The sequence below is a fragment of the Dreissena polymorpha genome, chromosome 15, assembly GCF_020536995.1.
Source record: "Dreissena polymorpha isolate Duluth1 chromosome 15, UMN_Dpol_1.0, whole genome shotgun sequence".
NCBI classification, from domain to species: domain Eukaryota; kingdom Metazoa; phylum Mollusca; class Bivalvia; order Myida; family Dreissenidae; genus Dreissena; species Dreissena polymorpha.
Window position 1 is genome coordinate 28,676,471 of NC_068369.1, and position 22,586 is coordinate 28,699,056.

Here is a 22,586-nt window from a genome sequence, read left to right on the forward strand (position 1 = left end):
GCAGATTTCACAGTGCTTCTGTTTTTCAAGAGTTTGGTGATATCGTTCCCGCACTCTGTGTGTCGATCAGCAGGCGCTTGATTTCATAAATCACGCAGGATTCCGGAGATTGTCGATGTATCTTAACGGAGGACTCCGATGATAGCCGATGTATCACGATTTAAATAAATCCTTACGGATGATTTCGATGTATAACGATTGATCGATCATTATCTCTTCCTTATCATCATGTGTCGGTGGTTTAAACTCCGAACGCAGGTGTTTCTGTTGATAATTTAGACATTATTACGCAAACAGCAACCTTAATGGCACAACAAGTATTGCGTTGAACCAGATTTCTTCTGCAGATATTTTTAGACTGGCATTTTTATACTGAGAAAAGAAAGAAAAAACACGAACTACTCAAACTGATTTGTAAACATGCATTTGTTGGTTTACCTCCACATGCTTTTCCGCTTCGATGTTTTATAGTAGCAAAACTACACACCAGCGGGATACACCAATATTCTTCAGATATGAATTACACATTGATAACAATAGCTGCTTTCGATTTCTCGTAGCATATGCTAAATAAAGTAAGCGTTAATTTTGAATGCCACACAATTTGCTCGTGTTTATGTTTCTCAATACGGATTCAATCACTCAAAACGATGAGCCAAATACATGTCAATTGGAAAAATAAATTTCTGCTGTCCAGTATATTTTTAACATACGTGGATATACGGCCTCCAGCACGAATGCCTCCTTGGAGATTCCTTCCCAAAATTATCAATTATGGCCTGCACTTTTTTAACAATAATAATATTTGTCCAAATTGTTATCAGTTTGTAAATTAGGCAGCTATTTCGCATCACATCTGACGCTCCGGCTCACTTGTGATACGTCATGAAACAAGCTCAGCCTCTCGTGTTATACGTCATAACACAAGCTCAGCCTCTCATGTTATACGTCATTACTCCAGCTCAGTCTCTTGTGTTATACGTAATAACACAAGCTCAGCCTCTCGTGTTATACGTCACAACTCAAGCTCAGCCTCTCGTGTTAAACGTCATAACACAAGCTCAGCCTCTCGTGTTATACGAGATAACACAAGCTCCGCAGAAACGCACAAACGCACGAACAAACGGACGGACGGATGGACGAATGAATGCATGGATTGACGAATTAAACAATAGATAAATGAATACAATGATAAAAAGATGAAAAGATAAATAGACAAATAAATAAATTAATAAATAAATGAATGAATGAAACCATGTTCTGTTAAAATTCATGTTTGTTATTATTTGTGGTATTGCATACTTGAATATAATTTAACAACCAGCAAATCCCTAATGTTTTCAAAATTATGAATCTATTGTACATTTCACAGGTATGACACATAAACCACGTGGATTCAGATTCACTTAAAATGATCCGAATTCCTTGATTTAAATAACCATTATTTCAATTCTTTATTGAGTTCAAGACCTAAAAGGGTTTTTTTTCTTTCATTATTTTTTTTATATATAATCGAGAACGATCTTGATACCGCAGTCAAATCCGTTTTATTTTTTTATCTATAAATAAACTATGTATATAGACCTTTTAGCCAGGTTATCTATTTAAGTCGCTAACCCCGCAACAAAGGATAAGATGGTATTACCGAATCCTGTCCGAACAGCGTAACTCCGGTAACCTAAGTTTCTGAACAAATAACCGCAGTCGTATTGGTTGGTGTGAATAACGAAGGTAATACACGTTCCTTGTTTTAGATGTAATCGCTAGTTTATTTGTATTCATAACAATATCCGTTCACACTACTACACTATATACACATGTATCCTCATATGTGGTGGGGAACACCTTCAAACTACAAGTAGATTACGTCTTTGTTAATACAATTATTATTCCATAACGTTCATTTAAAACCCAAGAGTATTGATAAATTGGAACAGTACATTTTCGCATATGTTTGGCAGTTTTATGCGTACGTGAAAACATAATTATTGAAAATATGTGGAGTCCTATTAACAACTCATAGATTAACCTGAAGATTAATTGGGAAAACAGCCTAAGTAATTGGTATGTATCCTTGTAATATCTACAGTGTAGCGTAACAGCCGTCAGTAGTTATTTCGCGTTTTCGTTTTATTTTTTTAAGTTGATCACATATACTTTTCATAACATATTACCCCGTAATTACTCTATGTTTTCGGACACTTAAAAATAATAAAGAAAATTCGTGTCCGAAAACTTAGATCAGAAAAATATTAACAAAATTTTGAGACATAAATAACGGACGAAAACTCGTGTGTCCGAAAATAAAGAGTCACGAAAAATAATTATTTTTGCTAAAAAAAAGGGGGTGTCCGAAAACTTAGTGTCCGAAAACATAAAGTAATTACGGTATTACCTCTTTCAAAAGGCCAAGCATACACATGACACAACTGCAAATGCAATAACCAACGACTCAACAATTACCATTGCAGAGTTCAAATTTTGCAAAACATAATTATCATGATGCTTTTATTGTATAAGCAGACTGTGAAATACGTATGCACGGAATCATCGAAAGTACAAAAATGAAATTAATAAACACTTCTTTATCAAGTTGAAAGCTTACCCGGCATTCTGAAATTTGTATCCTTTTAAACATCAGCGTACGACTGTTTTTAAACTGTGAATATAGTTAGGTATGCAATACGTTACTAATATTAGGCATTAACTAGTACAATATAATGTATTCGTTGTTTTGTTTTCAGTTGAAAGCGTAAGCATACAGTAATCATGTTATAACTATATTGATATATTTATGAGTAATTGATCATTTTTTATAAACTTTTTAGTTAAGAGGTCTAAGTTAATCGTAATTTTGTTTTATTATTCAAACGCACAATATGAAAAAGGTGCATGTCTTGGTTTGCTGATATCAAGGTGTTTTAAAGAACATTCAATTATTCAAACTGTTATGGTTTTTTTTGCGTCCACAGACAATACAAGAAAAATAAAAGTATCGGAAAAATACTTCCTTTTCATGACCATCGCTCTGGGAAAACTGGGTAATGTGCATTAGGTGTCGTCACAGATTTGCCTGTGCAGTACACACATGCTAATCAGAGACGACACTTTCCGCTTGTATGGTAAGTTTCTTTGAAACAAAGTATCTAATAAGCGAAAATGCATTTTATAGGGAAAGTATTGACCTTGATTAGCCCGTGTGGACTGAACAGAAAAAATCTGTGGCGACACTTTACGCATATGCATTAAACCCCATTTTCCCAAAGCGAGACTCAAATAAATTTCATGCAAGTACGCACAGACGTCAAGCATACGGCAACGCCGCACCGTAGAATGTTCACACCAACAGGTAAATTTTAACTCCATGAACTTCCTCAGCTTTGTATGCGGTGCCCAGAAGTTTAGAAAATACGTGTGGATGTGCGGGTGTGTTTACGCGAGCTGCGCTCCTTTGTTTGTCAGGATATTTCTGGGATTACGAGATGGACTGATTCGTAAAAATTGTAGAGGTAAGCGTTTTCGTTTGTGTTTCTTTTGAACATATAGGGCTTAGTTTCCAATGAATTTTGGCCTTCGTCGCATTTACGACCAAACTGCGATATTACTGCAAGTTGATCTATTTAAAACAATGGTTCACAAAAGATCTGTATGTTTGTGTCATGGTGAAAAGTCTACTAAATGGGCAGTCAAATAATTGTTTCGTTATTAAGCGCTTAATTCTTCGCTGGATTTTTCAAATATACGAAATGTACTAATAATTGCAAATGGCCCGTACATACTTCATTCTTACATGTTTTATGAATGGAATATCGTACACCACTTTAATTCAAACGAAATTTGGGCGAAATACTGTCATCTTACTTTTTAAAATATCATACGTGCATACTGCGTTTGAAACCCTTGCGTTTGTTTCATTGTTTATAGTTTTGAATGACCCGATGACCTTTCTATCAGCATTCAAAAAAATCATGTTTTGATCTATAAATAAGAACTCGTGATTTCCGTTCGAGAGAATTTATAAATGTATAAATATATTGTAAACATTCCCTCCTCCCAAACATTCCGAACATATTCCTTATAATGTGATCACTTAAGTCGTTCGTGTAATATTATATAGTGCTTAACAAACAGGTGTAGATGGTATATGAAACACAAGATAAATTATGCTTTCCAAGTAGTTGCAATCATCCAACTCCGAGCTATTGACTCTCCGGCTCGCAGGGACGTACTAATAAAATCTCAATATATTCAAGAAGAGCTAGCTTTCCAAGGATATGTGTTTCTGTATTCCAACGCGCAATAAAGATGCATCAAATACTGTAAAATTATTATTATTTAATTGGGACATTTTTTTCGTTGAGTTCGTGGGTTTATCCATCCACGAATTTCACACAAACATGACCTAATCGTGATACATCGGCTATCTCCGGACTCCTCCGCAAGCTAGGCATGATTGATTTATGGAATAAATCGTCTGGTGATCCAGAGTGAAACATGACAAACGCAAATTCCTCTTTTTCAAAATAAGAAATCAACGACTTTACTTGTCCACGAAAAACACATTAAAAAAAACACGAAATCTCGCCGACGAATATAAATGAGTCTCGTTCTGAGGAAACTGGGCTTAATGCATGTGCTTGAAGTGTCATCCCAGATTAGCCTGTGCAGTCCGCACAGGCTAAACAGGAACGACACTTTCCGCTTAAACTTGATCTTTGGTAGGGAGACGTCCTTGAAATTGAAAATAACATAAATGCGGAAAGTGTCGTCCCTGATAAGCCTGTGCGGATTGCACAGGCTAATCTGGTACGACACTTTACGCACATGCTTTAAGTCCAGTTTTCTCAGAACGCGGCTCAAATGATTTCACAGTACAGAGTCGAATGTTTCAGTTAATAATCACCGACATAAAAGAAACATTTTAAAAGAAAACATGTTTTGCTCTGTGTTCACCTAAGTTTCGCGTACATACCAAAACCTGTTATTGTCAATGTTGGATTCGCTACGCATGTGCTTGCCAAATTAAAATGTAATATTATTGTATGCACAACCATGTCAGAGATGTACAATAAACAATACATACTAGTAAATGTTTTCCAGAGAAGCATAACTAAATAATAAACTCTGAGACAAATGGAAATATATCAACTATTCTCAATTACCTACCGGTACTCACGTTTTTCGTGGGTAATAAAACATCAAGTCGGCATACAGAAATTCCGGGCAAAACAGATATCTTTAACTCTCCTTAGATTCTCTTTTTTAACCCATTTATGCATAGCGTCTAGAAAAAGGCCTTGGCTAATAGCGTAGACCCAGATGAGATCATGCGGCGTCTCATCAGGGTCTGCGCGGTTTGCGTAAAGGAATTTCTGTAAAAAAAATATTCTAAATATTGAAATAATATACTAGACATCACAAATTTTGGAAATAAATCGATCCAATTTAGAAGGATGGGAGAGTCCACTAGGCATATATGGGTTAAACGCAATGATGCACTTATCAAACATGAGACCATTTTCAATTACGTGCACCACAAGTTCGGAAATAAACAATAACAAACATCGTGCTGTTTTCTTAATGCAAGACGGTGACCCATGTTTTATAAAGAAAAATCCGGTGGACAATTGTTCTAATAATTGGACAATTGGTCTATTGTCTTCAATAATTACCTTGTAGTGAAGATACGATTTATATAATGGCGATGCAACTCGAGTTTTACATTAGCTTACGCTTATTAACCATGACATAAACAAGTGTGTGTATAAAATAATCCATGATGTTTCTGGCAAACGATGCAATGGTTGTTGTTCTTTCAATACTGTACGCCTTTATCTTCCAATCTGTTTCCGGTATATGACGTCAGATATCGTTGATCTATGGTGTTGTTGACAACGTCTGGAATACGCGATTTTTTGAAAATAGTGTTGTGTACCGGGTATTTGTTTGCGAAATACAAACATATAATTTGTTGTTGAGAATAGTAACATGTTGTGCACAAAGTTAATGTGATATTAACAGTATTATATACAGTAACGTGTTGTTTAATACGAATTGATACAGTAGCATAGAGGATGATAACATTTATGATGCCTTGTGTAAGTACAATGTGTTGTTTTAAATAAATTATACATTGCGATATCGGGCAGTTTTAGGGAATATAAAAAAGAAATATCTTCTCGTTGAAAGACAATCAGCGTTGAAAATAATGTTTATTTATTTATGTTTTTTTTTCCTCAAATATACAACCTCACAAAGATCGGATCCCCACTTTTCGCTCTTTAGCTATGTAGTAGAATCTTGAACACATATTTTTAGCACACCTGATTATTCGGAAACCATGAATGTTCCGACACCAGAATGTTCGGATACCAGATTGTTCCTTTTTTTCGGAAACCATGACCCATAGTTTGTTGGATATTTACTACATCATTATTTAATAATTCGCTTAACCTTCAATAATTGGTTCATGTACCACCATACATTTTTGTCATTGAAAACAACCTGTTAACTACAGTACGTTACATCTATTTATGAAATGTCAGGCAAATTTAACACACATTTTAATTGAGAAATAATAGCAAGGGTATCCGAACATTATTTTATACGAATTACAGATTGATCTAGATGTATTTATCTTAAACAAGTATATTATACGTATCATTAGTATTGAAATAAGTTACATAATATGAGTATAATTAAATTTCGACGTATTAACAATATAAACACAGTTAAACCGTATTGTAGCACGTAATCCTGTATTAATGGCAAGGCAGAAATTGCTAGTCAGAGCGACACAGCACAATAGAACGAAATACAACACATTGCTACACAACAAACACAAAAACGTGAATAAAAGTAACAAACTACACTTCTGTCACCGAACATCACTCAAAGAGACGTGTTTTACTTTTTTTAAATATTTTTTTTTATAAAAGTGCAATTTAATATAAACATGTCTTAATAAATCTTACAGCTCAAGTACAAATCAACTGTGCATGAAGACATATATTAATAATATGCGTTTTTATCAACACTGGCGCGAGATATTTATAGAAAGAAGCTGTATTATGGGAGTGTTTGTACTCGCACGCTAGAATCTATTGACCGGTTCTCAGATTAGTTCAATAATATCTGTACGAATCCCGGACATTGGTTCCTACGGACAAAGATGTATACTATTTTTGCCTCAGACTGGCATTGATTCTCACGTTTATTTGGCAAATGGTCAATGGTTCCTTCATAATTTTGACACTCGGACATTGATTCCTATATTTCGCAGAGATGTATCGCACAATCTTAATCAAATTGATCAAGCATTTTTTGCAAGTGTTCACATACATTTATCTGCCTTTTTATCGTAACATATTGCTCTGAAGCGTATGCTGAGAAGATTTTTCATTGCCTATTTAATGTTAACCGACCATCGGTGACTTATCTAGAGGAACTGATAAGCGCTCAGGCTTTCATCCAAGAATTAGGTTCGCTATCTCATTTATATCAACCTGACATGGAGTGATGACTTTATGTATACACTACAACGTGCCGCAATTTTGGCGGTCTGTCCCGGAAATATCCCACAGCGATTAAATACTGACAGACGCAAAACCTGAGTGGATATAGTTGATAGAAGCACTGTTGCATCTTGTATTATGAAACAGTTAACAACTTGTTTCTTTAAAGTAAAATAAATACTCGAAATAAGCGAATATTTCGCAAAATATCTCGTAAAATAACTTTAACCTATACCAAATCAGCCTTCCTTATAGCAATAGCCAAATTTTCAACGCTAGATGTGCTATGGTAACATAAATTTAACCAAATACAATATGCTGTGTTTTTTATGGCACACTATATTCAAGTTCAATTTCCCGCAACTATATCTATTCATACGACACACGAACACTAACATGGTAAATAAACATGTGATGAATTTATTGTCCAACACACAACAAAAAAGTATTTTGTATCTTGTGAAATCTATGTAACCATACCACATCTAGCGTTGAAATGTTGGCTTTCGCTATAAGGAGCATTGATTTGTTATTTGTTAACTTCATTTTTATTTTTGAAATATTGTATGAAATATTCGTTGATTTGAAGTGCTAATGGCCTTTAAACGTAAGAGCCAGCGATTTATTGAACAAATCATTATTGAAGTGTGTAGTGTTATGTAAAAGTTTGTTTTGACGCATATTGTAAAATGATTTATATTCGTGTGTTGTAGACACGTTTAATCTCCGTTTTTCTGATTTTCGACAAAAGGAATGTGCGTCGGTTATTTCCCGCTGGTTTTGTGTTAAATTCGTAGGTCGGTCAATCCGAAAAGTAATTTCACATGAATAACAATTACTAGTATTTAACAGTATATATATAACTGCATGGCGTATATGTGCGCTGTTATGTATTGAGCTCGCAAATTTCAGAACTCCTTATCAGTCCTACTCAGTTACTCCGAGGACGGCTAGATTTTAGCCATCAGCTTATCAGCAGAACTAATTAGTGTTAACTGTTCTGTGGTCATAAAGCACACTCCCATGTCAGGTTGACAACAGCCTGCTTGGTGATAATAAATGAACCCAGGTGTTATATCTGGCCAAATGTGAATATGCTGCAACATGTTTCAGAGAGTTATCGACCAGTGTAATTAACAGTTGTGCCAAATATTAATAGCCAATACAACATTTATTTAGATTTTTTTTTATTTATGAAACAGGTAAGCTTGAAATTTGTTAGTAAAATAATTTTATGTTCACCTTTGTGAGATTTTAAATTTGACATGTAACAAGCACCGAACATGTAATATGAAATGATTGAAATTAAAACTAATAGAAGTTAAATGATTTTAAAAGATAGTTTTCTTTACTCTTTCAGATTGACAACCAAAATGACTTTTCATATTCCATCACTGAGGGAACTTAGAATAGTTTTTGACGAAAATGATTCAGAATATATTATCTTTGATGAGTTCAAAGCATTTCTAAAAAACAATAAGTGTGAGATTAACCAGCAATTAAAAGTGGCAACATTTTCAGTTGGTTGAAAGGAAAAGATCACTGAGTGTAAAAAGTGTTGAAGGAAAACCTTTATTTAAATTGGAGAGCATATAGTGCAATACTGTATGTCATATCGCGACACATATGAAGTGTGTAGACAGGTTACGAAGGAAATTAAGGGGATATTAGTTAAACAGTCAGAGGAAACCCCCATTACATCTACAAAAGAGATATACAAACATATAGTTAATGCTGATTTTCTATCTAAAGTCCTTTTGTCGGAGCTTACAATTGGGAAAAGTGACATAACAACATTAAATTCATTTTGCACCAAGAGATGTATTTGTCAGAAACACAATGCCCCCTATTGCGCCGCTTTGAAGCCATAAATTTGACCTTTGACTTTGAAGGATGACCTTGACCTTGACCTTTCACCACTCAAAACGTGCAGGTCCATGAGATACTAGTACACATGCATGCCAAATATCAAGTTGCTATCTTCAATATTAAAAAAGTTATGACCAAACTTTTACGAAGGTTAAAGTTTTAGGTAATAAAAATACAATGATATTTGACCTTTGACCTTGAAGGATGACCTTGACCTTGACTTTTCACCACTCAAATTGTGCAGCTCCATGAGATATGCATGCATTTTAAATATCTAGTTGCTATCTTAAATATTGCAAAATTTTACCTTTGACCTTGACCTTGAAGGATGACCTTGACCTTTCACCACTCAAAATGTGCAGCTCCAGGAGATACACATGCATGCCAAATATGAAGTTGCTATCTTCAATATTTAAAAAGTTATGGCCAATGTTAAAGTTTTCGGACGGACGGAATATTTGACATTTGACCTTGAAGGATGACCTTGACCTTCACCTTTCACTACTCAAAATGTTCAGCTCCAGGAGATACACATGCATGCCAAATATCAAGTTGCTATCTTCAATAGTGAAAAAGTTATGGCCAATGTTAAAGTTTTCGGACGGACGGACAGACGCCATATATTAGACATTTGACCTTGAAGGTTGACCTTGACTTTCACCTTTCACCACTCAAAATGTGCAGCTCCATGAGATGCACATGCATGCCAAATATCAAGTTGCTATGTTCAATATTGAAAAAGTTATGACCATTAAAGTTTCGTACGGACGGACAGACTGACATACTGACTGACGGACAGTTCAACTGCTATATGCCACCCTACCGGGGGCATAAAAATGAGTGTACTGAAAAAAGCTGGAGGAAAAAAAATGTTTCTTTGAAATGCATTTTATGAAAGAAGGAGATACCATATACAATGTATGCCGACAAAAGCAAAAATGTTGCTTTCAAATTTTGTAGCCTTATGCTGCATAATTACATTTTACTTTAATTCTGATATACATAATGTTTTATTTTGATTGTGTAGGAAGTTGTAAGGGTTTGAACCCACGTGATATCGATAAGTTTAAACATAATGTTAGTTATCGTTAGTATTAATCATTAATAAAATCTAATTGATCAGGTACCGTAGCGGCCTAACCTTTCGACTGATTTAATGCAGCTAGCCTACATAGTGTTGGAATTTATGTATTGAATCTGAATAGATGTACAATTTATGTGTGTAAGTGGTTACATATTAAAAAAAATAAGTGTACAAAAATACAAGCATGCTGTTATTTTACAGAGAAGAATTTCAAACAATAAATTATTGTTCTTGTTTTTCAGAAAGAAACATGATGTTTGATGAACCAGTACACAGATGGAAAATATGTTTGAAGTAGATCAATGCAAAATTCATGTTGATCTTTAAGTTGGGACATTTTGGTATTTAATATTTATCAACCACAGGAGACTACATCTAATTAATTCATTTAATTATATAATTTAAGTCCAGTTCAACACTCCACTAGCAAATATCATGCTGGATACTCATGTTGATAATTCCTGTAAAGTTGTTTGTTAAAAAAAAATTGTTTTTTAACTTACTGATTAGTAACATAGTTACCCGGTATGTATATTATGTGAATTACAAAGTTAAAGTTGGTATTTGGTGTATAAAATAATGTTTTATTCCATGAAATTTCCTTGCTAGAAAAGTTCGGGTTACAATAATGACAGTACTAAATATACATGTATATAGCAGCTTATCATTCTATTATTATAAAATGACAAGAATTCTATAAAGTTTATGTGACATACTAGTTATGCTATTTCAACTTGTTTATATGAACATTGAAAAAATAAGGAACATTCAATTGTTTACTTCTGAATAATTTGATAATTATGTGTAATGAAAAATATCTGCATTATAATTTTTTATAACATAATTATAATTATGCTCTGAGATCATTACATACTCTTCGCATATATATACTTTCCATAACATAGTTTAATTAACATGTTGTTCAATTCAATAATAAACTATGTACAAGTTTTGATCTGTTCTTTATATTTTAATCCATCATTCAAATACAAGCACGATGCTCTTTATTAAAATGTGCTTGTTTAACCCTCTGAATTCTCAGCATTCTACACCAGTATCTTGTAATTAGATGTGGCCAATAAATCCCCTCATGTTATCACTTCCAACAGTGATCAGCGCTTCACACCACTTTGATAATGACCCCTGAACAGTTAAATAGATTAGCCCTGATCTTGTTGAATCTATGGAGAAAGGAGTAACCGAGTAGGACTAGTCGCTCACTTGAATACCATAAACAAACAAAGCGTATATTATTTATATAATTATATTTGTTTAACTAAGTAAATAAATCGGTTCTAGCTGTGAGTGTTGTATAATGTAACCTTTCTCATATTAACCTGCATAACAAGAATGAATCGACTTTCCCATCCATAATTCGTGATTCCGGCCGATACAGTAACTCACAAATATCAAACTATGTCAGGAATTCCGAGAAAAACTTACCGTAATACACCTGAGATACGCCTGGTATTTGATTGATAATCCTAATACAAATTGCCCATTAACCGGTTAAGAATAACAACTCGGGTTTAAGATAAGCACAATGGGCAAACGATTATGAATTGAAATCTATACTTGACAGAATCGACTGTGTAAGTATAGTCTAGCTAAAATGTCAACTTTATTTTAGGAGTGAGCTCAAAATAACAAGACGAAAATCACAGGGACTATAACCTTGGCACTGTAGAATGTACGAAGTAACAAAATCTCATGTCTTAAACTGAGGCTGCCGACGTTGATGGTTAGAGCCGATAAACGGACTCGAACCTTTCCATGTTTGCCAACTTTTGTATTGCCTTGACCCTGATTTCTTACCTCATGTACAAATCACTATCTTCAAGTGTTTGGCACGTAAATTTTATAAAAGCACAGGTTTCGTAAGATATCTGGCGGAACTGATAAGCAGATAGGACTGTGTACGTGCTGTAGGGTTTTCTTAGAAATGCATTAAAGCGAGTATGCACGATTTTGTCAAATATTAGTATTTATACATATATATAAAATGTGTAAAAAACCTTATTATACATATATTTCAATATACATTAAAATACAAGTAAAGAAGAACATGTGTCGAAAATGCGAAATAAGCCAGATATTTAATTCTGAAATCGAAAATGGCTGTACAGTCGAATTCGCCAGCATGTATATCATGCATGTACGATGTGAATCTAAATTTAGTTTTACGGATCATTTTAATTTTCCTGCAACGATATCTATTCATACAACTAACGAACACTAACTCCGATCCTAATAAAAAGACGAATGCTTCGGTTATTGTAGTAAAAAATGTACGAAATATCTTCGTCACAATCGGCTAGCGGCGCTAATTTGTCTTTGCTGCATTTTATGAAATTCGAATTCAATGTTTAATTTTTCTTGCCTATTGTGTGTTATTGTAACATATTTTTATCAATATATTTCAATTTAACCCATATAAAAATCGCATAATCTCCCTTAAAGAATATTTACCTTGTTCTGGGAATAATGAGCTTAATGTCTAGGATTCATGGTGTCGTTCTAGAATAGCCTGTGCAGTCCGCACAGGCTTATCATGGACAAGACTTCCGCATGGACAGGATTTTCGTTTAGCGAAGACTTTCTATTAACGAAAAATTCCATTAAAGCGGAAATTAAGTGTCGTCCCGGATTATCTAGGACGACACGTTACGTAAAAGCATTACGCTCATTTTTTTTCAGGTCGAGACTCGTTTGACTGTATAAAGTCAAGCACTTTGAGGCATAACGCTATTTTATTTTATATGTTAACTAATTCAAATTATTAAATGCAATATCATTATCCTGTTTAATACTTCTCCACCTTATTGTAAACGATATTTTCCTTTACATTATTATGTATATATTAACCCATTTATGTCTAGCGTCTAGAAAAAAGGCCTTGGCAAACAACGTAGACCCAGATGAGACGCCGCATGATGCGGTCCAAAATATAGAAATATATATACTAGACACACATAATTTTGGAAATAAATTTATCCAATTTAGAAGGATGGGAGAGTCCACTAGGCATAAATGGGTTAATAAATTATGATTGCATCTTCCACACAATTTCTTTGACAAATAGTTGACGAACGTATGTACGCATGGACAACAACATACGTGGAGATCATTCATATGAGACGCGTTCTGAGAAAACGGGGCTTAATGCATGTGCGTAAAGTGTCGTCCCAGATTAGCATGTGCAGTTCGCACAGGCTTATCAGGGACGACACTTTCCGCTTTTATGACATTTTTCGTTTAACCCATTTATGCCTAGCGTCTAGAAAAAAGGCCTTGGCAAACAGCGTAGACCCAGATGAGACGCCGCATGATGCGGCGTCTCATCAGGGTCTAAGCTGTTTGCTTAAAAGAATTTCTGTAAGAAATATTCTAAATATAGAAATTAATATACTAGACATCCCTTATTTTCGAAATAATTTTATCCAATTTAGAAGAATGGGAGAGTCCACTAGGCATAAATGGGTTAAATGAAGTCTCTTCTTAGCAAAAATCCAATTTAGGCGGATAGTGTCGTCCCTGATTAGCCCCTGCGGACTGCACAGGCTTATCTGGGACGACACTTTACGCACACGCATTAAGCCCAGTTTTCTTAGAACGGGGCTCATATATTCTTTTGTAAACTATAAATACTAAAACTCCCTTTCGGAAAATATAATGATTTAGCGAAACTAATCTTTGCTAGATTTTGTCGGTGTCGAATGTTGTCTGAGAACGCACATTTTATTCACGTTTTTCATGTTGAGGAATTTAAAAGCAAAGCAATTGCGTTTTGTAGCAAATACCTTTCATTCATTAATGCATTTCACGATTACTTTATTGCGATGTTCCGAGCGATACTATCAGCTTACAGCTACTAGACCAATCGCTCGCATGCGTGTTTAGTTTCGGCAAATGTTAAAGTAACATTTGATCTGACATTAGCATTCATATCATAGTTGGACCAATGTGTTCGTAAAACGTTGTGTCTAAGAAAAGGTGAATAAATTAGCAATCACTTATTCATAAAGTCGACATAAACTGGATCATAAAACTAAAGGTCAGAGTGTTTTAGTATCTGGGCCCGTATTCACTAACCCATTTATGCCTAGTGGACTCTCCCATCCTTCTAAATTGGATCAATTTATTTACAAAATTAGGGATGTCTAGTATATTTATTTCTATATTTAGAATATGTCTTACAGAAATTCCTTTAAGCAAACAGCGCAGATCCTGACGAGACGATGTTTGCCAAGGCTTTTTTTCTAGACGCTAGGCATAAATGGGCTAACCAATTCTCAAACACACGAGTAAAGAATATACTAAGAACCATGCAAACTACGTCCCGCGTTTAAATATACCGCTATACAGGCTACCACTGGTCTTTAGGTCCTTAACAGAAAATTATACACGAAGAATGATGTAGATAGAGGCATTTCATGCCAAGTTGAAGAATATTCTTTATTTTTAGACTTAAATGAACGAACCGTTTGGTGAATCCCTGGGATTCAGCAGTCCGCACAGGCTAATCAGGGACGACACTTTCCGCTTTTATGACATTTTTCTTTTAAATGAAGTCTCTTCAAAGCAAAACTCAAATTAAGGCGGAAAGTGTCGTCCCTGATTAGCTTGTGCAAACTGCACAGGCTAATCTGGGACGACACTTTACGCACATGCATTATGCCAAGTGTCCTCAGAACACGACTCACATAGATATTTACGCTTCCTAGCTCAATAACCCATACATCATCCGCGTTGGCTCCTTTAATTGGAAGGTATATTCCACTAGTGATGTGTTATGCATTACCTGCACTTAAAATGAGAAGTTTACAAGGTGAGATTATTTTTTTCGGGAGAAAATGAGGTATGAGTCACCTAATGCGGTGAGCATAACCTTCTTCCAGGTAGAAAATGTATGGAAAAAAACCTACACTGAAAGTAACAGGTTCACATAAATAGTAAATAACTCAATCCGAATGAGAATCCATATCATTGGCCGGCAAGTCCCATATTACAAGGAAAAGTCGGAAAATAAACCACTGCTTAAGACGAATGCACTGGGCAAAAGTTCGCGTCGCGAAGATGCAACGCTTTTCACTCCAATAATAGACGACCATAGATCTTCGCTGGGAGCCGGCGTGTCTATATGAGTGACTGATAAGAATAATAATATTTGTTTAACATTGTTATCATGCTGGTGTTGAGAGAATTACAAAGTTCAGATTGACATTCCAGATTGCGAGGTGAATCTCACGTTGGCTTTTGATTAAATTAGAGCAAAATCGGTTGAACGTGAGTATAACTATTAAGTCATCTAGAACGTGCTTGCAATGAAGTGAAATGAAAGCGTTTGGGTTGAATAAAGCGAATACCGAATGGGCCACTACAAATTGAGTCGCGTTCTGAGAAAACTGGGCTTAATGCATGTGTGTTAAGTGTCATCCCAGATTAGCCGGTGCAGTCCGCACAGGCTAATCAGGAACGACACTTTCAGCCTAAACTTGATTTTCTGTAAGGAGGGACTTCCTTGAAACTAAAAGTACCATAGAAGCGGAAAGTGTCGTCCCTGATTAGCGTGTGCGGACTGCACAGGCTAATCTGGGTTGACACTTTACGCACATGCATTATGCCCAGTTTTCTTAAAACGCGTCTCAATTGATCAGATGTTTGCCGGATTTGCCGCAAATAAAATTAGTCAAATACAATAAACTAATTTTAGTTACTTACTGCATCCCCAATTCCATATTGACCTGCATCCGATTAAAAAAGCGGAGATTGTTTCTGTTCATTTTTGCTAAGCAAACAAATTTTACGACATCAAATGTTCATTTATCGTTAAACAGTTAACAAATTGGCAGCCTTTTATAAGTAGAAAACGTTATATAGTATTCTTACAATAAATATGTTCTCAATAACTTATATTATTCTGCGCATTGTGTTCGTCTCCGATTATGTCGAAAAAGGAATCAAAATATGTTTGAATCATAGTGCTCTTGCATAGTAAATAGATGTAAAAACTTCAAGATCTTTCATGAAACCGCAAAACTCAGGTCTTTGATATATTTTGTATGTAACATTTTTTAATTATTCTCTTTAAAGTTTGTTCAAATCATGTGCATGTGGTGAAAACCTTCCACGCCAAGTGGTCACACGAGTTATATAAAATTAAATAGAAAATAACATTAAAATTCTTATTCTCTTACACCACAAGGGTCAGGGTTTTAATATTTGGTTATACCGTATGTTGGTACCCTACTAAGTTTGTTCAAATCATGCCCCTTGAATCGGAATAATCCCCACTCGAGGGGTTACTTATAAGTTTTTTATAGCAAAAAATATCTTTAATTTGTTCTAAAACTGTATCAGACAACATTGTATTTGTTTCATACAATGTATAACAAATTACACAAACATCACAAAATCTACACATGTCATATTATTACTACATGTCCCTGTCGAGCGACGATGGACCATTTTGCTCTCTTGTTTTTTATATGAATTGTAAATAAACATTTTTCTAGAATTTGTATTTTATATGAAATAATATAAATATAAGTCACCACAAAATTCTCAACTTAGTGTGATCTTATTTAGTCACATGCGTTTGCTACGTGTAAATATGTACAATCTTTTTGCCATGTATATGAGCATTATCATGCATACTGTGGCCAAAAAAAATGTCCGTTTCCGGTCGCCCGACCGTGTCTCCCGAATCGGCGCCGACCCTCAACTTTTTATTGGTGTCGCAAAAGAATCGTTCAATTTCGTTCATTTCGGTTCATTAGCATAACTTTCCGCTCCCATTTCCATTCTAGAACCCGAAAGACCAAAAAAAAATCCTTACCTACCGGCCCTGTTTTTTTCCCCAAGGAGACCAACAACGGACCTATTTTTTGGCCTGTACAGGAATTGTGTCTGTCCTTGGCATATCTTATTCACTTGCACGTTGTTTCCATATAATATATTTAATTTGTTTTAACTGACAGAAATAATAGTCATGCAATATTGAAGAGAACGAGAACATATTGTGAATAGTCATGCTTTAAATTGTATAGAATGATATCATATCGTAAATCAAGTTGCTAAATACAAATTTGTAATTGGTTTAACAGCACATAATCTTAGAAAACCATTGGTATTTTTAAATATACTATTGAATTTAATTATTCATCTGAAATATACGCCACTTCAAATTACACCGTTAACGTCTTGTTCGTTTCCACAGACTTGTATCACACAATAGATCAAATTGATCAAACACTTTTAGCAATTTTTCGCAGACATTTCGCGGAACATTTTCTGCCTTTGTATCGCAACAACTTGCTCATCACGTATGCTGAGAAGTAATTTTTCTTGCCTATTTAATTTTAACCGACCATCATTTAGTTATATATCTAACTGATTAACACCTAGGCTTTGATCCAAGATTTAAATTCACTATCTCATTTCATATCTGACTGACATGCCGCATTGATGCTTACATTTACACCTCAGCGCCATTCTGGCATTTCCCCCCAGAAATGTCACAAAACGATTTAACTTGGACAGAGGCAAAACTTTATTGCATTTAGTTCAAACGGACATAGTTTTGTAAGAGCGTAACTTGTTACTTAGTTAATTTTAGAACCAGACATATAATGGCAACGATTTGTGTTTCCGTGTGTGTCAGGTTTTGTTTTAAAATATACATAAAAAACAAAGTTTAACTGTATTGTGTTCGCATTTACCCATGTTAAAAGAACGAATCCACTTTCCCATCCATAATGGTACAGTAATACATAAATATGAAAATATGTTTGAAATTCCAAGAACATATAAACGCACTTTAACCTTGCCTTGTATTTGGTTGATCATTGTCATGTTAATTATCCATTCAGCGACCAACAATAACATTCTTTATAGGATTCATCTTATTAATATATATACAAAACAAATATAACCTAGACCCATACCAGTCTTGTACTATTTCCAAAGTTTTAACGTAAAAGATAGACTGAATCAATCGTTTCTGTCAAATTTATAATACACCAAACTGATATTATGTGCTAATGATGCATGTTTTCTTGTAGACAGTGCTTTCTAGAGACAGTAATTGATCTAAAACAAATGTTGTGGTGTAGATAATATGGTATCCGCTAAGCGACCGGGAGGTCATGTGTTCGATCACCAGTATGGGAATGTGTTTTTAACCCATTTTTTTACCCATTTATGCCTAGCGTCTACAAAAAAGGCAGGCCTAGGCAAACGGCAAACAGCGTATACCCAGATGAGACGCCGCTTATGAGACGCCGCTTATGCGGCATATCTTCAGGGTCTACGCTGTTTGCTTACAGGAATTTCTGTGAGAAATACTCTAAAAATAAAAATAAATATACCAGAAATCTCTAATTTAGGAAATACATTAATCCAATTTAGAACGATGGGAGAGTCCACTCCGCATAAATGGGTTAATCTCCCCAAGAGTACTGGTTCTACAAAGGAAACGAACTCGAGATCGTGTCAATAAGCCTTCGGCTTTCGATGCAATCGAGCTGAAATAAATAGGTTTAAACTAAAGAAATGTAACTTGGTAAGAGGAATCAAGAAAATGACATTTGTTTTTAGTTTAATGTCATACTTTCTTTCATGTGTTAACATTATTATTCAATTAATATTTTTGTCGGTTTTATTTTCTGAGAATGCTAATTATGAATCATATTTCAAATCACGAATAATTAAACTTGGGCAGGTTAAAATAAACGTGTGTTGCATTCAACACTAAAGATTTTCGATCGAACATATGGAAAACACGAAGCAGGTTTATTCATAATGTATTGAACGAATACTCACACATTTGATTTGCAAACACCGAATACATATTTATTCAAACTGTTTAACACCTGATGTCAGGGATGGAAACTAACGTTTTACAATTGGTTGCCCACACGGGCAACCATCTTTACTATTTTGGTTGCCCAGCTAAAGACAAACGAGCCCAGTACAATGCACATGTATTGTCATGTGTATTTAATACTTTCTTTAAATAAATTATAACTGAACAAAATTGCTTACATTACACTCTTTCTGTGTATAATGTCTTAATATGAGTCTGTGTTGAATAATTTCCTTGGCCTTTCTGAATAAATATTATTAAAATTATTAATCAACAGTCGCCAATTTTATTTAATGTTTAATTGTACTTGAATGTTTCAAGCTTAAAAGCTAGTTGCCCGGCTGGACTACCAACTTTTGAATTTAAGTTGCCCAGGCTAAAATCTACTTGCCCCGGGCTCACGGGCAACCACTAATTTCCATCCCTGGATGTACATATACATCGAATACATGATTAAGATTTATTCATAATTATATTGAATATGCACACACATATTTTATACAAAAGCCAGAAGGCATTTTATAAAAATTATTATCTGAATGTGTTTTTCTGCGTCTATTTTTAAGTAGACTAAAATTTTCAAGATATCGTGCGAACTTTATAATCTGAGAAACTTTTGATAATGATATTTTTTTCTACATTTATCAACCTGGCAGATATAGATGTAATATCGGTCGGGGGCTACTGTTTTGTGCATTATTCGTTATATACCGCCGCCCCAATAAGAATGCATTTAATAGAAGCTTGTGCAACATTTCATTATTCAATATTGAAGAAATGTACACACGTACAAGAAAATGTGTAACATTGGTTTTAAATATCAATATTCAACAATGGTTTAAAACATAAATGTGTACACCTCAGTTTTATGGAGAAGGAAACGTTGTGTTTGAAGGAATGTTAAGTAAATTCTACTTTGCACATATCTTAATAAGTTCAATCATTTGTATGTTATTGTATTTTACGTTCTTGTTATTAGTTTTCACTTCCATGTTTTACGCTGAAATATATTGTTATGGATGTAATGTAAACATAACAGCTGTCATTATCATTCTAATCATAATTGAACACAATGAGCACTTCAACACGTGTTGCTAACGAAAGATTAACTATATAGATAAATACATTAAACAGAGGATTAAAGTTATCAAAGAGCTTAGAGTCAGTGGTTCGTTTTATGTTTGTTGCAATTACCTTCTATGAGTGTTTTATGGGTGTATATTGATTCGACCAAAATCTGTTAAGCTTGTATGATAGACACAACGGAAATATTTTCATTATTCCTTATTTTATTACTTTTAATTAAAACCAATGAAGTTCAGTAATGTTCGTTGATAAGCCTATTATAGAGTTCTTTAAGTGTGCATATGAACATCTTGAACAAAAGTATTTAAAAAATGAAGAGGCACGTTTCTTGATGCTTTCGAGCTCTGGTGTAACTCTATTCTCCTTGTTTTGGAAAACTGGGCTTAATGCATATTCGTGAAGTATCGTCCCAAATTAGCCTGTGCACTCCGTACAGGCGAATTTGAACGAAAATTTCCGGTTTAATTGAATATGCTGGAATTGTTCATATAAAGAAAGTTTCTTTTAAACGATAACACAGTCTAGGTAGAAAGTGTCATACCTGGTTTGAATGTGCGGGCTGCAAAGGCTAATCTGGGACGAACATTACGCACATGTTTTAAGACCCGTTTTCCATAACGCCACTCATATTATCCTCGGCGTCTTCGTTGAATTGCACGGATATTCCGAGGTAATGCATGATGCATGTTTTCCATGTTCAAGAAGCGGTTTACCAGGTGGGAATATTATTACATGGGTGCGAATTCGGCCTGAGTCACTGAATGCGGTGAGCATAATAAATACTCTTCCAGGTAGCAAATTTAAGGACTTACTCTGCTACGATAGACAAAAGTTAACTTAAAATAACTTTTAAAAGCTTGATATAAAAAAGGCAATCCATTTCACTGAACTAAAGCGTTTCCCAAGGTGTGTATTGTTTACATAATTAATACTTGTGTTCCAAAACACATATGAGTCGTGTTCTGAGAAAACTGGGCAGAATGCATGTGCGTAAAGTGTCGTCCCAGATCAGCCTGTGCAGTCCGCACAGGCTAATCAGGGACGCGACTCATATATGACGTGTACCACTAAGAAAGTGTTCTGTTCGTTAGGCGTTGAAACGTTAATTGTCTTCATAACATTATTGGATTGCTACGTTTAACACACATAATGCATTGTTTTCTTGTAGCCCAAACAGCCAAATATTTATTATACTATTTTGTTATATATGCTAATCTCTGGGCGCCAGAATGATAAATCTGCCATAAAAGTGTCCCAAAATATCTATGTCTAGTTGTTAACAACGCTGTTCGAGAGAGATTTAGTGTCTTGGAATACTTATGCATATTGATATGAGCTTCGCTATAGGAAAACGGGGCTTAATGCATTTGAGTAAAGTATCGTCCAAGAGCCTGTGGAGTCCTAACAAGCTTTTATTTTATGCTTTCCGGTGGTTTATAGAGAAATATCAGTAAAATAAAACTGATATTTCACTGTTTCAAACAGTGAAAAATAACAGTGAAAATATCGATCATTTTTTCGACGAAATGACGTCATTATTCCAGCGAAATTCTCCAGTTGAACTCTTTAACGTTGTAAATAAACGGTGAAAAAAGTGTAAAATAAAAAGAAAATGTGTTGGATTCGGTGGAATACCGATTTAAATTCACTCGTGATCATAAACAAAATATATTTTTACTTGTGGCTGCGCCACTCGTGAAAATAGTATTTTTATGATCACTCGTGAAATAAAATTGAGTGAAGTATTAGACATATGTGAAACTCACCTGCTTTGCGTTATATAATCATTTATCTAATTATCCATTGTCTTCTAGTTACGGAAGAGAACATGTCCGGGTAATTGTGTATTCGTTATGTATCTGAACACCTGGCATGCTCGATCTTACCGAAAAAATATATCTAGATTGAGCTTCGTTCTTGGCTAAATGCATGTACGTAAAGTGTCGTCCCAGATTAGCCTTTGCGGTCCGCTCAGGCTAATCAGGGACGACACTTTCCGCTTTTATGATATTTTCTGTTTAAAGAAAGTCTCTTCTTAGCAAAAATCTAGTTTAGGCGGAAATTGTCGTCCAGATTAGCCTGTGCGGATTGCACCGGCTAAATGGGATGACACTTTACGCACATGCATTAAACCTCTTTTTCACAGAGCACGGCTCATTTGATCAAC

The 22,586-nt window shown here is 34.8% G+C and overlaps 1 protein-coding gene across 1 annotated transcript in view; it reads left to right on the plus strand.

The window, feature by feature from the left end:
* Positions 1-3,389: 3,389 nt before the first annotated feature.
* The window catches only part of LOC127861054 (uncharacterized), a 28,599-nt gene continuing 9,402 nt past the window's right edge, over positions 3,390-22,586 (plus strand). The window contains exon 1 of the mRNA XM_052399415.1: positions 3,390-3,509. The gene's annotated coding sequence lies outside the window, so the exon portion shown is untranslated. The remainder of the gene's footprint in view (positions 3,510-22,586) is intronic.